This window comes from Bos javanicus, chromosome 2 (assembly GCF_032452875.1).
Source record: "Bos javanicus breed banteng chromosome 2, ARS-OSU_banteng_1.0, whole genome shotgun sequence".
Classification (NCBI taxonomy): domain Eukaryota; kingdom Metazoa; phylum Chordata; class Mammalia; order Artiodactyla; family Bovidae; genus Bos; species Bos javanicus.
The window spans coordinates 104653235-104676800 of NC_083869.1; positions in this window are offsets into that span (position 1 = coordinate 104653235).

Genomic DNA, 23566 nt, shown 5'->3' on the forward strand with positions numbered 1-23566 from the left:
AAATATCAGTAACCTCAGATATGCAGATGACATCACCATTATGGCAGAAAGCCTCTTGACGAAAGTGAAAGAGGAGAGTGAAAAAGTTGGCTTAAAACTCAGCATTCAGAAAACTAAGATCATGGCATCTGGTCCCATCACTTCATGGCAAATAGATGGGGAAACAGTGGAAACAGTGAGAAACTTTGTTTTTGGGGGCTCCAAAATCATTGCAGATGGTGACTGCAGCCATGAAATTAAAAGATGCTTGCTCCTTGGAAGAAAAGTTATGACCAACTTAGACAGCATATTAAAGAGCAGAGACGTTACTTTGTCAACAAAGGTCTGTCTAGTCAAAGCTATGGCTTTTCCAGTGGTCATGTATGGATGTGAGAATTGGACTATAAAGAAAACTGAGCACCAAAGAATTGATGCTTTTGAACTGTGGTGTTGGAGAAGACTCTTGAGAGTCCCTTGGGCTGCAAGGAGATCCAACCAGTCCATCTTAAAGGAAATCAGTCCTGGATATTCACTGGAAGGACTGATGCTGAAGCTGAAACTCCAATACTTTGGCCACTTGATGCAAAGAACTGACTCATTTGAAAAGACCCTGATGCTGGGAAAGATTGAAGGCAGGAGGAGAAGGGGACGACAGAAGATGAGATGGTTGGATGGCGTCACCAACTCACATGAGTTTGAGTGAACTCCGAAAGTTAATGATGGACAGGGAGGCCTGGTGTGCTATGTAGTCCATGGGGTCGAAAAGAGTCAGACACGACTGAGCGACTGAACTGGCTGAGCTGTTCAACAATGTTGTGATAGTTTCAGGTGGACAGCAAAGGGACTCAGCCATACATATACATGTATCCATTCTCCCCCAAGCTCCCTTCCCATCCAGGCTGCCACATAACAAGGAACAGAGTTCTTTGATCAGCACTTTATATTCATGAATTTAATTATTCCTCAGGACAATCTTATAAGGCTGGTACTATTCGTTCTTTTTACAAGTAAGTTTTCATTTTACAAATAAAGAAGATGAAGCCCAGAGTGATTCTGTCATGTGAGCAAAGGTTTGATATTCAAGGACAACAGCTGTGAGGCCCTTCTTAACCACTGGACCATTCTGCCTCTTAAAATGACCAGAAATGAACACAAGGCTGCGCCCTGGGGGTGTTCATTTTAGCATTATAAGAACAGGAAACAATCTAAATGCTTAACAGCTGGAGGCTGGCTAGATCAAGTCTGACTTCCAAATGAGAGCATGCAATATAGATGTTAAAAATCGCTCCGTAGGAGAACACTCAATGACATGGGAAAATGTTGATGATACGTTTTTAAGTGAGAAAAGCTGTTTTCAAAACAGTATGATCCCAAATATGAAAAAGGAAAGATATGTGTGATTATTCACATGTGTGTACTTTGGCAGACGATACGGCTTCTGTACTGGATTGCCTGTGGCCAGTGCCCCACCAGGTACCCTCTTTTCCCTCACCCCTCCCAGCGTCCCCACACCCCAGGCCATCTGGGACAGGTCGATTCCGAGCCACTGGATTGAAGTAGTGCGTATTTGAACAAAGATAAGCAGGATGTGTGTGGAGCTCTGTGCCCAAAGTGTCATTGTTTCCCCTCAGGTCATTCCAGGAACCTTATCTCTCGATAAAGCAACACTCTAAGGGAGAGCTAACTAATGGAAAGAGTTTTGGATAGACTGTAGCGCTCATAGACTATTTCAGAGGTACAATGCCACTTAAGAATAGGTGATGGGTGCCTTCCATGTAGGAGTCTGGAAAATGCCTGAAAGGAGGGTATCTTGCTCTCTGGACCATGGAAGTAGGTCGGCCCCCTACCCCTGGGGTCCTGGGGTCACTAGCAAGCAGCCCAGCCCCAAGACGATTCCAAAGCCCCCCCTCAAAATCCTCTGGGCTCTCTGTCCTGTACTTCGCCCCAGCTCTATATCCATGTTCAGCCAAAGCCCCAGAGCTGACTGCTTAGAAAAATATTTAATTGAGATTCCTCCTACAGTGCTTATTTCTGTCTCAATAAGGCCTTGGCATGCCATGGGTAGCTAAATATATTGGCTGTTTCCTTTCCGATGCCAACTTAGTTTTTTAAATGTTCCCAAGTACATCTGCCCAGTTATTCCGTTAAAGAGAATTTACAGCATTTGCCCTCTGTAACCTGGAAAAAGAAGAAGAAGGAAAAAAAAAAGACAAAACTGTGGAGGTTAGCTTGCTTAGGGAAGAGAAATGGAGAGATTGTCTGTGCAGAAGTATATTCCTTCCTTCCTTCCAACAACCACATCTACTGAGCTTCTCCTGAGTTATTGGCACTGTCCCTAATGTGTAGACTATACAGATTTTTGGAATTAGACCCGGTCCCTGCCCTCAAGATGTACATAGCCTAGATCTAGCCACAGTACAGCGCATTCATGATGGAGGATGCACAAAACAGAACTGAAGGAGTGTCTGCAGTGCCCCAGAGGGAGATAGGGGACGCTTTCCTAAATGGCATCTCTGCCTGTCCTAGAAGTACTTAGGAACTGAGGAGACAGAGCTGAAGAAAAGCAAGAATATAAGGCTAAATGGGCTTTATGTGCATGTTACTTTAGTTTGGGGTCAGCAGCGTGGGCACTTACCCCAGCAGAATTCTTCTGCTGGATTTGGTATCTGATTCTAAAGAAGTCTGGAGTACAGTTCATTTACACCTCGAGGCTTTGGTTTCTTTACCTATAGAACATATTAGTGCAGACAGAGTCGTTTCAACAATTTTAGAGTTTCAGAACCCCCTTAGTAAACAAGAGCATATGGAACCCCAGTGTGTAAGACCAAGATCATCGGAGCTACTGTGGTCGCGGTATGGGTAGGAGACCCCAAACTAGTCCTGGCCTGCCGCTACCCACCACCCACTGGGGCACCTCGCTAGGACTCTGGGGCTCCCTCAGCTGCAGTTGAAGCCCTCAGGCTGAGGTGGTGTTTCAGGCTTTCCTTGTGTTCTCGCTTTGCCTCCATTTGGGCGTGAGGCTGGTCGCTGCTGCCAGAAGGAGTCTGTACCTCCACCTGGGAGCTCTGATGGAGGCTGGTAGGAGGTGGTCTTGGAGTACTTGGGTTCACCAAGTCCTGGGAGTGGTCAAACATGCTTGTTTCTGTGAGCAGGAAGCAAGTTATCCTCCGAAAGCAGAGGAGGTGTTGGCAGCTGACAGAACATGGAAACTTGCTCTTGAGGCTATCGTCTGTACCTCATACCCTCTCAGACTCCTGAGAAGTTCTTTCTGTTCTCTAGCTTTGATTCATTTCTTTGTAATGGATGTAAATCATTTCCTCTGTGTTCACCTGTTTCCTTCTAGCTGTCCAGAAAAATCTGAAGTTGGATTTCCTATCCTTCTCAACATTTCATAGATGGCAGCAGAAGTATTAGGGGGTCTTGAATGAAAGACTCGTTAAGAGTTGTGGCAGATTTCCACCTCTGTTTGAAAAATGCCGCTTTGGTCATCTTGGCAGGAGGCTCAAGGGTGGACATGAGAATTTTAGGGTGAGGGTGATGTCAATCGTGGGGAGTCTGTAATTCCCCAAATCTTATTAACACAGGGGCTGAATACCAGACGTTCCTTTGGGTCTGCGTGCCAATGCTCTCAGCCTTTCCTAGCAGCCTCTCTCCACTGGTCTGGAACCTTTTAGGGCATTCCAAGCCCCCGCACCTCCCCCCACCCCAGGGCTGGCCTGCAGTCAAGCATCTTCACACTCTGTTGCTTCCATCTGGAACTCCCTTCCTCGATTCCTGATGCTGGCTGCCTCCGGGCCTGCTTGCTATTCTGGTGCCCAGAATCCCATAGAGCTCTGCCAGCAGAAGCCACGGGGAGCTGCAGCAGCTGATAAGGGTGGGCTTCCCTGGGGGCAGGATGCAAGGGCCAGAGGATCCGTGCAAGCGAGCTCTGACCATTTATCAAAGGGTACCTCACAGAAAGAGAAAAGACGAGCTACAGCTGAGAGGAGAAAGTTGGAATGCACATAATCAAGGAAGGAGAGTATCAAGAGCCCATAAAAATCAGCTCCAGGTCACCTTGGGATTCTAAGATACAGGATGAGATGGTTAGATAGCATCACTGACTCAATGGACATGAATCTGAGCAAACTCCGGGAGACAGTGAAGGACAGGGAAGCCTGGCGTACTGCAGTCCATGGGGTCGTAGAGAGTTGGACATGACTGAGTTATTGAATAACAACATCACCTTAGGATTCTAATATCCTCTATGGCATTGACTGTCCCTGAGTCATGAGATTTTTGCCTGACATGCAATCACATCCTTTCCAGAAACTCTGATTTTTCTTCTGCCAGAAGGTGAGGGAGTCTGAACATGACTAGGGGGACCAATAGCTGCATAGGTCAGGGATCCAACCAAGATTTAGATGTGTGCTGAGCGCATCTCTGTCTTCCTCTGGACAGCCTGTATATCTTTCTGCCTCCAGGCAGACCTGGTGATGAATTCAGTTGAGGTTTTAGAAAGCATGATGCTGTTACTCAGCCATTAAAAAGAATGAAATAATGCCATTTGCAGCAACATGGGTGGGCCTAGAAATTGTCATACTGAGTGAAGTATGTCAGACAGAGAAGCAGAAATATTCGTATGACAGCCCTTACTTGTAGATTCTAAAAAGAAATGATACAAATGGACTTACAAAACAGAAAGAGACTCAGAGACTTAGAGAATGAACTTATGGTTGCCGGTGGGAGAGGGAGGAGGGAAAGATAGGGGGAAGGGACAGTTTGGGAGTTTGGGATGGACATGTACACACTGCTGTATTTAAAGTGGATAACTAAAGAGGACCTGCTGTATAGCACAGGGAACTCTGCCCAGTGTTACGTGGCAGCCTGGATGGGAGGGAAGTCTGGGGGAGAATGGATACCATGTGTGACTGAGGCCCTTCACTGTTCACCTGAAACTATCACAACATTGTTAATCAGCTAAACCCCAATACAAAATAAAAAGTAAAAAAAAAAAAAAAAGAAAACATGCTGGAAGGAAGTGAGAGAAGAGGCAGCAAGTGGAACCTGGCCCCAGAGACATCCACATGAGGGCTCTTACATCAGCTTGTCCAACGTCGACGGCAGGGCTTTCTCCTTCTGGCCACTCCTCCTTAACTTCTCAGTTTCAGTGTGGTTAGCATACTCTCCCTGCTGCCCTGACTCACTCCAGGAGTCCTCCCTGCTCCTCTGCCCCTGTGCCCTGGCCGTCTCTGCCGTGGTGAACCTCCCATCCCCTCCCTGGTGAATGACTCTCCTCCTGCAGGCCCCTTGTCTGGGGATACAGGAGGCCTTTAACCTCCCCTTCCATCAAGCTGATTTCATGATAGCAGAACCTGCAATTACCCCCGTTTCCTATGATGTCATGCCCACCTGCCTCTGCCTGGCTTCCCACCATCTCCGCTTCCTACCCCTGCCCTTCTGCTGCCTGATCATTTTTTGTGGCTCCCTTCCATGGCTTCTCTCCTCTGCTCAGTCTTGTCTTCTCCTCTGCCTCAAACATATTAGTCTGATTCTTCCCTTTGTACCCGGGTCTGAAGTGCCAGGCTTAGTTCTGCTCCAAACTACCAATTCTTTTCTTTAAAAAAAAAAAGATTCTTTATTTGCCTGCACTAGGTCTTAGTTGCTGCCTGTGGATCTTTGTTGTGGCATGCAACTCTTAATTGCCGCATGTGGGATCAAGTTCATTGACCAGGGATCAAGCCCTGGCTTCCTGCATTGGGATCTGAGTCTTATCCCCTGGACCATCAGGGAAGTCCCTCAAACTGACAGTTTTTCAAGGCCCCTCTTTTCTGTGAAGCATTCTCTATCAAGTCACCCTCTTTATGCCCTTACTTTGTGTTGATTATTTCCAACTTTGCACCAAATTGGCCTTCTGTTTTATATTACTGCTGCTGCTGCTGCTAAGTCGCTTCAGTTGTGTCCGACTCTGTGCAATCCCATAGACAGCAGCCCACCAGGCTCCCCCGTCCCTGGGATTCTCCAGGCAAGAACACTGGAGTGGGTTGCCATTTCCTTCTCCAATGCATGAAAGTGAAAAGTGAAAGTGAAGTTGCTCAGTCGTATCCAACTTTTCGCGACCCCACGGACTGAAGCCAACCAGGCTCCTCTGTCCATGGGATTTTCCAGGCAAGAGCACTGGAGTGGGCTGCCATTGCCTTCTCCGATTTTATATTACTAAGCGTTGTCTTTTCCACAACGTTGTAATCGTCTTGATGGTAAGGGTGTGGTAATACCTGTTTGAATCATCTCTCTGCTCCCAAGGCAAGGATGTGGGAATGAGGAAAATTAACATGTGTCCAGGGCTTTTAGACATTATCTCATCATGTCTTTTCAACCCTAAGAATTGGATATTTTTTGTCTCTTATTTTATAGATGAGGAAACTGAAGCTCAGAGAAGTATTTTTACACTTAGAGATGGTAAGTGGCTGTGTCAGGATTTAAAACCAGGGTTGTCTGATAACAAAGCATCTTCCATGACTCAATGTCTCAGTTCTAAGGTGGGGCATAGAGCACTCATAAATGTATGGAATCAGAAAAACCATTCGACACATGAAGCTGATGTGTGTTTAGAATCATTGATAGCACTGAAACCATACATGTGTTTCTTTTAACCCCACCCTGAAAACTTAAATCCCAGATTGATGTATTCCAATGCTAATTTTTTTCAAAGATGGTAGGAGCAAGTTTTATGATTGACGTCTTTTTTAAAATGTCCTAATGATTTTTTTTCAGAAGCATTTGTTGTTTAGTCACTCAGTCAAGTCCGACTCTTTGCAATCCCAAGGACTGCAGCACACCAGGCTTCCCTGTCCTTCACAGCCTCTGCCGCCCTTTTCTCCTTTTGCCTTCAATCGTTCCCAGCATCAGGATCTTTTCCAGTGAGATGGCTTTTTGCATCAGGTGGCCAAAGTATTGGAGCTCCAATGTCAGTATCAGTCCTTCCAATGAATGTTCAGGGTTGGTTTCCTTTAGAATTGACTGGTTTGATCTCCTTGCTGTCCAAGGGACTCTCAAGAGTCTTCTCCAGCACCACAGTTCAAAAGCATCAATTCTTCAGTGCTCAGCTTTCTTTATGGTCCAACTCTCACATCCATACATGACTACTGGAAAAATCATAGCTTTCACTTTGTTGGCAAAGTGATGTCTTTGCTTTTTAATACACTGTCCAGGTTTGTCATAGCTTTCCTTCCAAGCAGCAAGCGTCTTTTAATTTCATGGCTGCAGTCACCATCCACAGTGATTTTGGAGCCCAAGAAAATAAAATCTGTCACTGCTTCCACTTTTTCCCCTTCTATTTGCCATGAAGTGATGGGGCTGGATGCTATGATCTTAGTTTTCAGAAGAAGCATGATTCTTCTAAAATTTTACTTAGAAATGGTCCAAGGATGTCTGATGTCATGTCTGAACTGAATAACCAGGGAGGAGGCTGTGATAGCTAGAAGTGTGTCTCTCAAGTCTGGTGCCACCACGGAAAGTGTTCCTGCCCTTGCATCCAATAAGATGGTAATCAAAGGAATAGCAAATTCTTGAGATAAAACTCAATATATATAGTGTAAATACATATACTCTATCCAGGTTCCCAGATGTCAGAAATTCCCCCATGATCCCCTAAGAAGAGTATTTCATTGTATTAGATTGTGAAGATGTGTGAGATAGAGAAAAAGAGAGAAAGACAGAGACAGAGAGAGAGCACTCAAGCATAGATGCGGAAGATATGTAAAGGAAAAAGGAAACGAAGAACAAGAGGAAGAGAAGAAGGCTGAAAAGCTCAGTAGAAGGTTTTCTCTACTAAATGGATGGAAAATGCATTTTGAATCTTCCGAACTGGAAGGGAAAGCAAATTTTGTCTTAAGTGGCAACGCTTCCCAAACCTTTTCTCATGTCCCGACAGGGTGAGGACACAGTCTGGTGCTTGGGGATTTAGGCTGAATGGTTCTGGTCTATCAGCCTTGGCTACATCACGGCACAGAAAGTACAGTTACCACTTTTACCAAAGATGCCACTGTGACTGGAGAAGCCTCACTCCTGGTGTGCCCAGTGGGGGTAGTGCGCTGGGAGCTGGCAAGCAGTTTGCCTTGGCTTTGCAGATCTCTCCTCGGCTCCTGGCTTTGCTGCTGTTGTTAGTCATTCAGTCGTGTCCGACTCTTGGCGACCCCATGGACTGTAGCCCACCAGGCTCCTCTGTCCATGGGATTCTCTGGGCAAGAATACTGGAGTGGGTTTCCATCCTCTTCTCCAGGGGATCTTCCTGACCCAGGGATCGAACCCAGGTCTCCTGCATGACAGGCGATTCTTTGCCATCTGAGCCATGAGGGAAGCCCCTGGCCCCTCTAAAGGAGATGTTTAGATGTCCTCTTGGGGGTTTCTGAATGTGCCCACCTGGGGCAGTTTTGAGAGTTGAGCAAGACGGGTGCCTGCCAGACAGTCAGCCCTAAACAAGTGCCAGTTACCTCTTCACCAGCATAGAGAGAGCAGTAGGAGCCCTTGTTATTTTTCTCTTTATTCCCCAAAGATTTTCTTTTTAAAGATGTTGTTGTTGTTGTGGACCATTTTTAAAGTCTTTATTGAATTTGTTACAATATTGCTTCTGTTTTGGTTTTTTGGCCTCAAGGCATGTAGCATCTTAGCTCCCTGATCAGGGATCAAATCCACACCTCCTGCCTTGGAAGGCGAAATCTTAACCACTGGACCACCAGGGAAGTCCTGCCCTTGTTACTTCTGCAGGTTCATTTCCTACTTCTCTTCCCTTTATTCACCTGTGCCAGCCTCGAATACCAACCCCTACACGCCCCCCCACCCCACCATGGGGCGTCGATGCCTGCCGTCCCCTCAGCTCAGGTCTTGCTGTCACCATGTCTCCTCATGGCTGCAGGACTTCATTCAGGTCCCAGCTCCCAGACCAGGTATCTAGAGCAGCGCCCCCCAGCAACCTCTGTCTCCTCCATATTGCCGTTTTGATAGCACTCTCGACCTCTGACTCTCTCCTGTCTCCTCTCGGAGGTACCGGCTTCACAAAGGCAGGGATTCTGTTTGCCTGGTTTTTTCGTTTCATTCCCAGCGACTGTAACAGTCCTCAGCACATGATCGATATTCAATAAATATTTGTTAAATGGTTTATTAAACCAAAAATATTGGGAAGGTGGATTCTGCCTGGGGAAGGATGAGGGGCACAGGGCCTTCCTGCCTACAGCGGCATGCCTGGGCAAGTCAGTCCCCAGCAGAGCTTTAGCCTTCACTTGTCCCTTCCTCTGGGCGTCCTGAGGCAGGTTACGACTTGTACAGCCTGTGGGGTGACCGGGTGGGTGTGTGATATGGCTGGAGGAGAACTCTAACACTCCTGTATTTCGTGCCCAGATGCCCAGATTCATGTGCCAGTCTTCCCACCAGTGTGCCAGCCACAATATTCAAGTGAGATAGCAACATTCCCACTGAGGCTGTGCTTCTTACCCGGAGCACGGGGCTTGGGGGTGTGTGTGTGTGTGGTGTGGAGGGGGACTTGAGGACTCTGCTATAAATGTATCATCCTTTTTACCTAATTTCCTGGAAGCATGGTTGTTACTGGGTATCGGCCTTGGCTACATGGTGCCGTAGAAAGTACGTTTCCCACCTTGAAGATAGCGCTGTGACTATAGAGAAGTCTCACTCTTGGTGGATTGGGTGGGAGTGGTGAGCTCAGGATGGGAAGCAGATGCCCTTGGCTTTGCAGCTCTTTCCTTGGCGCCTGGCCTCTTTAGAGGAGATGTTTAGATGCCCTACTAGGGGTTGCTGGGTGGAGGTGCTGAATTGGAAATATCTTCTCAACAAAAATGAGCCCCTTGGCGTGTGAGTGCCTCGCTTACAGTAGAAACTCCATAGTAGAGGATGAAAATGCCATAAGAGGTGAGCTGGTGGAGAGGGCGCTGTGCTCGGGGTCTTGAGAACTGGGTTCTAGTCCTGCTTTTCCAGGCACTCTCTGCCCTTCTCTAGGCCTCAGCATCCTCTGAAAATGAGGGGCCAGACTCCATGGGTGAGGTCCCTTCTCAGAGGCTTATGGGAATTAAAGTCTCACGAGAGGAGCAGTCCCCTAGGGCTGCACACTGATTGGACGAAGCACAACCAGCTCCTTCCTGCCTCTTGCCAAGCCTCCTCCTCCTGCCCACGGAGAGAAAGTGGCCTCTTCTTCTCCCGCCAGGGACACCTGAGTGGTCCCTGACATTCTCTGGCTCCCAGAGCTGGGTCTGAGGAGTCACAGCCCTGGGGACCGTCGTGAGGTTGTCCAAAGTCGTTAGGGTGCGTGGGAAAGTAGAAGGAGACAAGAGACTGAAGCGGTCTGTGTGGTGGGGGCTGGGAAGTAGACCAGAAAGAGAAACTGCACTTTCTTTTTCCAGGCCAAAGCAGACTGCTTCTTTATGGATATGATGCAACATTGCTCACCCTACAGATTTTTATCGCATCCACCCTTATGAGTGCCCTGATGTTATAATATAAACAGCTTGGTCTGGATGAAGCCCATGAAAACTAATCTTGCCTGCTCTCCTCAGTAGCAGTTTTAAAACACGGTCCCCAGACTCATCGACCCTCCTCTTCCTGAGAAGCAGGATCTGTCTCCCTTCCCCTTGAATCTGGCCTTGTGACTATTTGGCAAATGAATACAGTAGACGAGGCGCTGTGCCCATATCTGGGTCCAGGTCTTCAGAAACTGGCAGCTGCCACTTCCTGTCTCCTGGGACGCTGGTTCTTGGAAGCCAGCCACTGTGCCAATGGGAAGCCAAAGCAGTCTGTGAAGAGGAGAGACCCACGTGGGAGGAACCGATGCTCTGAGCCCGTGGCCCAGGCTGAACACCCAGTGCCAAGGTGCCCGCCCCATGAGCGAGCTGTCCTGGAGCCCCCAGTCCAGCCAGTCCAGCCAACAGTGCGGAGCAGGGGTCAGCTGCCCTCATCGAGCCTCGCCCAAATCGAGGGTACCTGAGCACGATAAAGCTTGTTGCTCTTACAGCCACTAAGTCATGGGGTGGTTTGTTGTCGCGAAATAGAACACTAGTGTTCCTGGTGCTGGGGAGCAAGCCCCTCAAATCCTTCTAGACAATCAACCTTCTTGCTTCTACTTTTTCAAAAAAAACAGCTGCCACCCAAGCATCCTGTCGACTCCCCTTTCTTTGGAAAAAACTCAGCTGATCTTTCTGAATGAAGATGGTGATTTGCAGGAATTTTATTCCCAGAAGCCCACTCTCCCACCCTTCTCATTCCATTCCTCCCTCACGAGCCCCACGTCCCACCTCCTCTTATTTTTTCTCTTCCATCCTTCCAGCAGATGCCTTATCCTCAGCCTAGGGTTCCTGCAATAACCCCAAGAGATTAAGGTGGGAATCTCCTCGGTGGTTCTCTGTGTTTGCGTATGTGTGTGTGCACGCATGTGCGTGCACACGTATGTATTGGAAAAACTCCTTGGAGAAGGAAATGGCAACCCACTCTAGTATTCTTGCCTGAAGAATCCCATGGACAGAGGAGCCTGGCAGGTTACATCCATGGGGTCACAGAGTCAGACATGACTGAGCACACACACACGTGTAGGCAGGAGTTGGTGCACGTTTGTATGTGTGTAGGTGTGTATGGAGTATGGTGTTACAAACATCGGAGGTAAGTAGCAGGTAGTAAAGGAGCTGATCATTTTGATCACTGATGGTTTTGGTGGGTCTGTTAGAAGCCACCCATTCTTTTAAAACGATACTTAAAAGTGCAAATCAACCCTTTGTGGTGATTCCATTCGGCATTTTTCAAATTTTCTATTAACCCAATGACATGGATTACGTGTATAATGAAGGAAATAAAACTCACTTTTAATTTCAACACTCAAAATTGACCAGAATTTATATTCTGGTGAATTTCCTTCCAGCCTTTTGTCTACTCAATATCTATTGAATATTTGATATCATGCCATGAATACAGTTTGTGTTCTGACTTTTCACTGTACTTTCTATTTTAAGAGTCTCTCTCTCTCTCACTAAATATTTTCCCAAACCTGTTTTGTTTTTGCTCCAGTGTATTTTTTTTTCCTTTTTAAAAAATTGAGGTATAGTGTGTGTGTGTGTGTGTGTGTGTGTGTGTGTGTGTGCTCAGTCCTGTCCATGGGATTTCCCAGGCAAGAATACTTAAGTGAGTTGCCATTTCCTCTTGCAAGGGATCTTCCTGGCCCAGGGATCAAACCCATGTCTCCTGCATCTTCTGCATTGCAGGCAGATTCTTTACCTGTTGAGCCACCTGGGAAGCCTGAGGTACAGTTGATTCTACTACTGAAGGCTGCACGCTCTGGAACCCATATTCCACATCAAGAGAGGCCACTGCAATGAGAAAGAAGCCTGCACACCACAATCAGAGATTAACCCCTGCTTGCTGCAATTAGAGAAAAGCCCGTGCAGCAACAAAGACCCAGCACAACAACAAAAAAGGGAGCTGGGCTCTGGGAGGTTAGATAACCTATGGGAATCAGACAGCTGGTAAGGGGACAGCCTGGATATGAGCCCAGGGCTGTCCAGCTCCAGAGCCAGGCACCTGAACTGCCCACCTAGCCCATCATAGTAAGATAGGGAGAAGCCATGGCTTTGGCCCTCCCCTCCTCTCCCTTCTTCCCTGTTCCAATTCACTCTTTCTCCCTCTGAATAGAAGGGACTGAGATGAAGCCTTAAGGAATCCTTTCCAACTGTCACAAGATATAGGACAGCATCACCCAGAAGTTACTGAACCTCTTTCCCTGCAAAATCTCTGCATCCCAGTGAAAGCCTCCTACCCACAGCCCTGCCTGGACAGCCTCTGGAGGACACTGCCAGGCAGGAATTTCAGGAGTTGCTGGGGAGCCCTCTGTGGCTCTTTTGACCTGCATTCTTCCAGCACATGTTGTCTAGGAGCAAAGAGGGGAGGGAGGGCACTGCTGGCAGGGAAGCCATGGGGAGTCGGGCAGATCAAGGAGTATTAATAATGTGGCCACCGGCTGCTAGGCCTGCCCACAGGGTCTGTCGCAGGGGAGGGGCCAGAGGGTAGCTGAAGGTAGAGGGGTGTGCGGGGCGCCTGAACCCTGTGTATAAACCCTGGCATGCACAGAAGGATTGCCCCTTAATCAGAGCTTTTGTCCAAACCCTTACTCTCCCCGCCAGTAAACTGCATCTCTTACCCCTTCAGATTTCCTTTGCAAGATTTGTCCTCCAGGGAGCCACCCCAGATGGACCCCATGTGGCTCTGTTTAGATGCCTCATTCCATTTGGGTAATTTCATCTGGAGAAGGACATTCAAACTATTTAAAAACAGTAAGGATGAGTTCAGGCAGTAAAGAATCTGCCTCCTATGCAAGACTGCCTACAATGCAGGAGACCCGAGTTCAGTCCCTGGGTATGGAAGATCCTCTGGAGAAGGAAATGGCTACCCACTCCAGTATTCTTGCCTGGAAAAGTCCATGGACAGAGGAGCATGGCGGGCTACAGTCCATGGGGTCGCAAGAGTCGGACACAACTTTGTGACTAAACCACCACCAAGAATGAGTTTTAGTCCTAGACCAATTTAGTGACTGGTCCTGTGACCAGTTTAGTCACAGATGGCCAGCTCCAAAGGCAGGAGTCCACTCTCTGAGGACCTCTGGTGGGGCAAACATAAAGTCTTTTGTTACTGGACCTGAGGGAGGTATGAAGTTGCTGGGAGAGACAGTACTGCGGCCTGAGACACTAGTGGGGCTCAGGGCATTGGCTGTTTACCACGTGGTACATGACGTTTTTGATATTTTGAGAACTGGTATGGCTGTGCCTGTGCGTACAGGTATGGCTTAGATGGGAGACAATGAAACCCTGCCCATGGTTCCTTAGGGTCATTGCAAATGAGTCTTTCCTGACCCCTCTTCCCCTTAGGTTCCTCCTCCTGTGCATCCCAGAGCCCAACAATGGTTTCTGGAGTCATGTTCCTGCAGTTGCAATATTCTAGCTCATCAGAGATGAGCATAACATGGACCAAAGCTCCACAAGTGAAGATTCCTCCGCCTCGGTCTCCTCCATGGTGTCTGCGCTCGCAGGTGCCTCCCTAATGCCAAGCACCCAACCAAGGTGCTTGGGAAAACATTTGGTTTGGGGTGGGTTAAATAAGTTTCAAATTCCCATCTGGGGCTCTAAGTCAAGACCCACAATCCTCAAGGACAATGTGACCAACCAGCTGGCTCTCTCCCGCAGCAGATTCAGCTGGTCCTCTCTAGGTGGCAGGAACTGACCTGAAATTCCAGAAGCCAGGCTTTCGGTCCTGGCTCCAGCATCACCAGCTCCATGGCCCCTGAGTGCGAATTTCCTGTCTCTGGGCTTCGTTTTCCCTCCTCCTCAAAACAGATCTGGAAAAGCTGATCTCCAAGCCTGTACAATCCACAAGAATATGACTCCATATTTCTCTTTCATTTGCTGCAGTGATGGAGCATCCATTATGGTTAAGGAAGTAGGCTGGGGAAGCAGATGGTCTGGGTTCAATGCTGGTTCAGTCGCTTTTATACCATCAGTCAGTTCAGTTCAGTTGCTCAGTCATGTCCGACTCTTTGCAACCCCATGAATCGAAGCACGCCAGGCCTCCCTGTCCATCACCAACTCCTGGAGTTCACTCAAACTCATGTTCATCAAGTCGGTGATGCCATCCAGCCATCTCATCCTCTGTCGTCCCCTTCTCCTCTTGCCCCCAATCCCTCCCAGCATCAGAGTCTTTTCCAATGAGTCAACTCTTCGCATGAGGTGGCCAAAGTACTGGAGTTTCAGCTTTAGCATCATTCCTTCCAAAGAAATCCCAGGGCTGATCTCCTTCAGAATGGACTGGTTGGATCTCCTTGCAGTCCAAGGGACTCTCAAGAGTCTTCTCCAACACCACAGTCCAAAAGCATCAATTCTTCAGTGCTCAGCCTTCTTCACAGTCCAACTCTCACATCCATACATGACCACAGGAAAAACCATAGCCTTGACTAGACGGACCTTTGTTGGTAAAGTAATGTCTCTGCTTTTGAGTATGCTATCTAGGTTGCCATAAGCCTTGGTAAAATAGGAGGGTACTTGGGTGGGTGAAATAACACCATACAGTTTTTAGAATACTTGGTTTTAGTAAACTCTCAATAAACATTGTCCACTTTTGCTGCCTCTGGTTAAATGTAGGTTTCATCACGGCTGGGTCTCACCTCTCCCTTATTAACTGATACCCAAACTGCCATATTCTAAGCCACAATTGATTAACCCCGTGAGCAGTTTACTACCAGGATGTCTGTCCTGTATCGAAGGAGCAGAACTAACACGTACTGAGGTTTTACTCTGGGCCAGACCCTGTACCAGACACTTAATAAAATAAACACTTTCCCATTTTGTCTTCTCAACAGTGGCAAGAGCTAAGGATTATTTCCCACCGTCCCATTTTATTTTAAGGAAATGGAGGCTCAAAAAGATGAAAGCCACAGCACTAATAGCAATTATAGATTCAGACCCAGTTCGTGGGGGGCTCCAAGCCCATGTCAGGGGAAACAGTTCCGCATCAGCCCAAGCTCTTCTGAGGCAGAAAGCTAAACACCTGCCTATAGAGAAGAAAGCTGTCTTGTTAGGGGTTGGGTGTGGGAGGTGAGCATTTCCCCTAAAGCCAACTCTCTCCCCGTGAGCCAGGCTGAAAGATCAAAACTGCCAAGGAAGATGAAAGAATCTAGTTGAAGTCCTCCACCCTGAGAAGAGGAAAAAAGAGAGAGAGAAAGGAAAGAAAGAAAAGAACAGAGGGAGGTGGGAGGGAACAATCAGAACAATCCTCGACAAATATTTTCTGTTAATAAATTCCATTTTGCTTCTAAAATGTTTGCCAACTATCTAAGCAGGAAAAATTTTTCACATACCAGGGCAAACCGTCGCCGAAATGCCTCTCCAGTTGGCTTGCCCGCAGCCCCTGTTTCCATAACCTCCCAGGAGGCAGCCTCTCACGGACCCCATGAAGATTTGGGTGTTTGCTCGTCCCAGCTTGGAGAGATGGTACTGGGGAGGCCAGCAGGTCTTCATGTGTCCCCAGCTCTCCTCTCCTCTCCCTTTCTTCAGTCTTTTCCTCTGTCTTCTGCCCTCTTCTTTCATCTTCTCCCATCTCCTCCCTTCCCTTCCTCTCTCTCACTCTCTGAACCACAGCGTGGAAAGCTTTTGCCTCACCGCTCTCCTGCTTCCCTTCCAGGTTCATCCACCTTCTCCAGTCACAACCATCTCTCTCCTGCCCCCTCTTCCCCTGGTTCTCCTTCCTCCTCCCAAGCTTGGTTTTATTGGGTTTGGAGGGAGGAGGTTCTCAAACCCTTAGTCATCTTCTGACACCTTCAATGCTCTGCCTTCATCCTTTCATAGGAGTCAACAAATTCTACTGCGGGCCTACTGATGACTTCTGTTTTTGAAAAATGCATCAGGCCTCAACATGAGATTTGGAGAAAATTCTAGCTAGCGCCATGGACTTATTAATTTTCTTTTACAGTAAGTCCCCTACATACAAATGAGTTCCATTCTGAGAGTGTGCTGTTAAGTCCAATAACAGCCTAGGTATCCAACTAACAGAGTTGGTGATATAGTACTGTACTGTGATAGGTTTATAATAATTTTCACACAAATGATACATAAAAAACAAACACACAAAATAGGAAACATTTTTTAATCATACAGTCCAGTACCTTGAAGAGGACAGTAGTACAGTATAGCAGCTGCCATACAAGGGCTGGCATCAAGTGAACAGGCAACATGAGTTACTGACTGGAGGGGGGAGAGGAGGTGGGAGATGGTCGAGCTGAAGGATCGTCAGCAACAGAAGATGGAGGGCAAGATGCAGTTTCACTCATACCTGATTGCATTGATGGCATGGGTTCTGGTTCCCTGCTGGGTTCAATTCTATCTGCCGTTTTGCTTCTGGACATGCTGGGCTTGAAATAAAGATACTGTACTATTGCACTTTATACAGTGCTATACAGTGAAGTACACAAAAGCACAACCACGTGTAGAGAATGCATGCATATGACAAGGTATGTCAGACACGTGGACTAACTTCCATGACTGGACATGTGAATGCACGTAGGCATCTTTGAAAGTTTACAAACTTATAGGCTCATATGTAGGGGACTTACTGTATTGAATTTGCTTAGGGATGAGATTTCTTGAAGATCCTATGGGTAGATTTGTGCCAAAACATACCGCTCAGGGACTCCTGAAAATATCTGGGGAATATCTGAATGAAAACAGAAGGCATTTGTCAACATCAGTCTGCCAAGCTGGGGAGCAAATGTGGATCTAGTTAAAACTAAAATGAGGCCAGAGGGTTGATTATCTTTTCCCCTGATGGACCATCTTTCTATCTTCATCTCAACTTTTCCCTTCCTGGAATAGAGTCTGGCATCCACAATATTGTTCTCACTCCGGCCAGCGAGGAGAGCGGCATCTAACCAGCTCCTTGTCTCAGAAGAAAATATGTTCACTCTCCTTCAGTCTGACCTTGGTGTTGAGTTTCTCTTATTTTTCCCTCTAGTGTACTTTGGAGACTTTTTTAGGGAGCCTGGTGGCTTCTTACTTGATTAGGTCATAAAAATCAGGGCCTTTGGGCAAGGAGGACCTTTCTGAGGCCACTGTACCCAAGGACTAGCCTCTATTTAGAATAACTCTTCCTTCCCCTCTTCCTTCCTTTAGCAACTATTTACTGATACTACGTTCTAAGACACAGTGATAAGTAAGACAGATTCTTGTCTTGCTTGAACTTAAGGTCTGGTGGAAGAGACGATACAAGACATCAGTACGGCTCAGTTAGTGTAGTGTAGCAAGTGTGGGAGGAGCCATCTTTAGTCTTTCTGATACCATGTTTTGTCCCCTGCAACGAAAAGATTCATTTTAGGAACTTCCTTGGTGATCCAGTAGCTAAGACTCCACACTCCCAGTGCAGGGGACCCAGGTCTGACCCCTGGTCAGGGAAATAGATACTGCATGCTACAACTAAGAGTTCACATCTGAGACTAAGACCCAATGCAGCCAAATAAATAAATAATTATAAAAGCTTCATTTTAACATCAGACTTTGACCCTGCAATTCTACTGCTAGAATTTATTCTTATTTATGTGTGAGATACCACTTGCATATGACTATTTGTTATGGAATTGTTTATAATAGCAAATAATTAGCAATATCCCCGAAGTCCATCAGGAGAGTGTTGGTTAAATACGCTATGACATATCCATAGAAAGGAATTCTGTCCAGCAGTTAAAAAACAAAAACAAAAACAATCCCAACCAAACCAGACAAACAAAAACAACAGAAAAAGCAATGAGAAAGCTCTTTTTTTAGAGATATTAACTAATCTCCAAGAGACAATGTTAAGAGAAAATGCAAGGTAAACAGCAGGAAGTTTAGTGAGTTATCATAAAGAAAGGAAGTTTCTTGAGTTATCATAGAAGTTTAGTTATCTTCATAGAAGTTTAGATAACTTCCTTGAGTTATCAAAGGAAGTTTAGTGAGTTATCATAAAGACAAGGAAAACAGAGTATGAGTACATATGTGTGTGTGTGTGTTTGGTTGTCTGTGTACAGAATATCTCTGGAAGGCTATAAGAGAGGGGAGCTATTTGGCTGTGGGATAGAACTTGAAAGGAGACTTTTCACTGTATCCCCGTTGGTACTTCCAGACTTTAAAATCTGTGGATACAGTACTTCTACTATTTAAACTTTACTTTTAAAAAAGAACAGTAAGGGGAGGTGGGCAAACAGAAGCATTGTGTGTGCTCAGTCACGCAGTTGTGTCCGATTCTTTGCGACGCCGTGGACTGCAGCCCGCCAGGCTCCTCTGTCCATGGGATTTTCCAGGCAAGACTACTGGGTAGGGGTGGGGTTTGCCATTTCCTTCTCAAGGGGATCTTCCTGGCCCAGGGATGGAATTCTCCTGTGTCTGCTGCATTGGTAGGTGGATTCATTACCTCTCGGTCACCGAAGCACGGATGCCTTTTTAAGGCAGGCATGGTGCTTTATGCATTACTGGCATGAGGAGACAGATGCAGGTTTAATATTGCCAGATCTTCCCATTTTTTCATTGTTCTGCACTTTTTTAGTAAACCGTATTTCAGTACACATAGATAGATCTGCCCATTGTTTTGATGGCTTCACTGTAAATATTTCATAATGCTGTCCTTGCCAATAATCATATCTGATGACTCTAACAGTGAAACTGATTACATCATTTGGTTAGTTATGATGTGGCAGTAGAAATTATCATTCCAGTGGGAGCACTCTTGGGGTGATGAGCATCCCTAGATCCTTCAGCCTCACAGAGGATTGTGTAACTCCCCTTGGTGGCTGGTCACAGATAGAACAGACAGCTCTTCCTCCTTCCATCTCATCTGAATCTCTTCTGTAAACACTGTAAGGTGTTTACATCTTTTAAACACTGTAAGAATGTCTATAAAATACGAGTTGGCAGACTTTCCTGATATAATGTATTGGACGGAACAGTTAGTCCTGGTTCTACCTGATGGTGTGATTTTAGGGAAAATAAAAACCTCTTAGTTTTCCAGGATCATACTGTTTCTTTTCTCATAATGGCGTCCAGAGCTGCTCTTAGGTCCCTCTCAGGACTATCGCAAGGGGAGACCCCACAGGTGAGAGCCATTTGGGTACCTAGAGAAAGACACTACAGGAATCCAGGAAGTTGTTTTCATAGTTCAGTTCAGTTCAGTCGCTCAGTCATGTCTGACTCTTTGCGACCCCATGAACCGCAGCACGCCTGGCCTCCCTGTCCATCACCAACTCCCGGAGTTCACTCAGACTCACGTCCATCGAGTCAGTGATGCCATCCAGCCATCTCATCTCATCTCATCTCATCCTCTGTCGTCCCCTTTTCCTCCTGCCCCCAATCGTTCCCAGCATTAGGGTCTTTTCCAATGAGTCAGCTCTTCACATCAGGTGGCCAAAGGATTGGAGTTTCAGATTCAACATCAGTCCTTCCAATGAACACCCAGGACTGGTCTCCTTTAGGATGGACTGGTTGGATCGATCTCCTTGCAGTCCAAGGGACTCTCAAGAGTTTTCTCCAACACCACAGTTCAAAAGCATCAATTCTTCGGCACTCAGCTTTCTTTATAGTCCAACTCTCACATCCATACACGACTACTGGAAAAACCATAGCCTTGACTAGATGGACCTTTGTTGACAAAGTACTGTCTCTGCTTTTTAATATGCTGTCTAGGTTGGTCATAACTTTCCTTCCAAGGAGTAAGCGTCTCTTAATTTCATGGCTGCAATCACCATCTGCAGTGATTTTGGAGCCCCCCAAAATAAAGTCTGACACTGTTTCCACTGTTTCCCCGTCTATTTCCCATGAAGTGATGGGACCAGATGCCATGATCTTAGTTTTCTGAATGTTGAGCTTTAAGCCAACTTTTTCACTCTCCTCTTTCACTTTCATCAAGAGGCTCTTTAGTTCTTCACTTTCTGCCATAAGGGTGGTGTCATCTGCATATCTGAGGTTATTGATATTTTTCCCGGCAATCTTGATTACAGCTTGTGCTTCCTCCAGCCCAGTGTTTCTCATGATGTACTCTACATATAAGTTAAATAAGTAGGGTGACAATATACCATGACATCCAGTCCCATCATTTCATGAGAGTCCCTTGGACTGCAAGGAGATCCAACCAGTCTATCCTAGAGGAGATTAGTCCTGGGTATTCATTGGAAGGACTGATGTTGAAGCTGGAACTCCAATACTTTGGCCACCTGATGCGAAGAGCTGACTCATTGGAAAAGACCCTGTTGCTGGGAAAGATTGAGGGCAGGAGGAGAAGGGGACGACAGAGGATGAGATGATTGGATGGCATCACTGACTCAAGGGACATGGGTTTGGGTGGACTTCGGGAGTTGGTGATGGACAGGGAGGCCAGGCATGCTGTGGTTCATGGGGTTGCAAAGAGTCGGACAGGACTGAGCAACTGAACTGAACTGAACTGAAAGAGCCCATTTGAGTGTACCTTCTCTGTACAAGTCCCCACATGATCATCTCAGCAACCCTCTCAGGTGGGTATTACTATCTCTAGTTTAGGTGGGAAATTGAACTCAGAAAATTTTAAAACTTGCAAAAAACCTTTCCAGTTCTTCCAATTTTTAAGAGAAACTGGAAATAATAATTGAATTTGAGGAATCTCCCGCCAATTTAAAAAAGCAAAACAAAAGCAAGGGCTCAATCATGTCTGATTCTTCATGACCCCATGGACTATAGCCTGCCAGATTCCTCTGTCCATGGGATTTTTCCAGGCAAGAATACTGGAGTAGGTTGTCATTTCCTCCTCCAGGGGATCCTCCCAACCCAGGGACTGAACTCAGGTCTCTTGCATCTGCTGCATTGGCAGGTAAATTCTTTACTACTAGTGCCACCTGAGAAGCCGCTCCACCAGTTAAGAAATGTTGGTTTAAAAAAAGGAAAAAAAAAAAAAAAAACAGGTTAAATGAGGCTGGTCTATGACCAGTGTTCAGCCTGAGCCCATCAGTGTGGGGTCCTGGCGTAGGGATTCCAGGATCCCTTAGGAAGCTATTGTCTTTATTTGGGAGAGAGGGGCTGAGGGCTGCCTAGGGCAGGGGCAGTGGGTTGGCAGAGCAGGGGCAGATGGAGTAGAGCCCAAATGTGTGGGGATGGGGGAGGGGAAGGCAACATGATTTGCTGACAGTTGGCCCTGGGAATAAGGGAGAAAGAGAGGTGGCAAGAGACCTTGGATTTTCAAGCCTGTGTAGTGTGTAAAATGGAGTGGTGTGTAGGTAAAATGGAGGGAGAATGACTCTGAAATCAGGGAGAGCTGGGTTCTCATCCCTTCTCCACCATTGGGGGTAAAATTTGGCCTGGTGGGCTGCTGTCTATGGGGTCACACAGAGTCAGACACGACTGAAGTGACTTAGCATAGCATAGCATAGCATAGCATCATTAAACATAGATACCTTAGAGGTGGGTACTAAGTAACAAAACTCATGTGAACTGCTTATGGTGCTCAAAATATTAGTTGTTACAAACATTTGCCTTCATTTTCTTTCCTCCTGTGTTTCTTCTGGTCTATGTGGGCCTGGTGGAGTTAACTCAAGAGGGTGTCTTAGGAAGATCAGGTCTGAGAACGATGGGTGAACTCTATTAACAATGGTAAGAATTTCAGGGTGGTCACATGATCAGAGGCCAGTTAGAGCCAGTGAGAATCAGTCCTGGCACTTCCATTGGAATTGGACTGGAGGTGAGGTGAGGCCTTGACTGCTTGACTGTCTTGCAACCCCAGAGGAGAACAGGAGCCAAACAGAGTTAGCAGAGCTGAGAGACGGATGAGGAGAGAGAAGTTGGGGCCTGGGGAAATACTTAATGTCTCCTCATCATGCCTCAGCTCCACGCAGCAGTTTTCAGCTCACACCTGAACCAACACCTTCCTTTTTTGTCTCAAATAAATACATCTGAACAAACAAATAAACAAACAAAAGTGTCCATGTACAGAGGACAGGAAGCTGCTAGGCAGACCCCTTGACACTTGATGTCATAGTGTCTTGGAACCCACTGGCCTCCTAATTCCCAGGAGGTTTGTTGCAGCGAGTGGGAGCAGTTGGTGACTGCTGAGAGTCTCCATTCTCGCCAACACACCAGCAACAGCATCGCAAGAGGCTTGCAGATTAGTGAAAACTGAGACACACAGTCAACTGTGAGTCAGAGGTGACACAAGGGAGGTGAAGAGAGTGCAGACAGACAGACAGACAGAGCGGGAGTGAGACATGAGAGGGAGGCAGGAGCAGTCTTGCTGTTTCTAGATTCCTGTGCAAGGATGCTCTGGGGGGAGGCCTGGGATTCTCTGGGCCTGAAGCATGCAGATCACCTCCCAGCATCCATGCCCCTTGTCACGTAGGCCCTGTGAGTGCTAAAACAATACCGCCCAAGATATGACTCCCTCAGAGAGAAATCAAAGGGTGGAGGCAGGAGAAGGTGAGGCCTTAAATGCCCCCTGAGTGATAACCTGGTAAAGGGTGTGTTTCGTGGGTGTGAATGCCTGTCTTCCATCTGAACGGTTAGGGTGCGGTCCACCTTCTGTTTATCTCAGTAACCTGCAGAGGAACCCAGATAGTACCGGGTGTATAGGCGTTCTACACAGAAACAAACCGGGAGACTTCAGTAAACCCCGTCTTCTCAGGTGGCTCAGTGGTAAAGAATCTGCCTGCCAGTGCAGAAGATGCAGGTTCAGTCCCTGGGTCGGGAAGATCCCCTGGAGGAGGAAATGACAACCCACCCAGTATTCTTGCCTGGGAAATTCCCATGGACAGAGGAGCCTGGTGGGCTACAGTCCGTGGGGTTGCAAAAGACTCGGACATGACTTAGCGACTAAACAATAACAACAACAACCTCTTCTCAGAGGAGGAGCTAAGCAAGAAGGTAAAACTGGGGCTGAGTTCCTGGGGCACGTCCTGGTATAAAGAACAGTGTGTGGACTGAGGTCCTTTGGAGAAATGTCAGGGGGCTGGGAGTGCTGGTGGGGGCCAGGGGTCAGTTTCTCTGACGTGGGATCTCTTGCCAGCTTTCACTAGAACTGCAGCGGACACAAGGGGGCA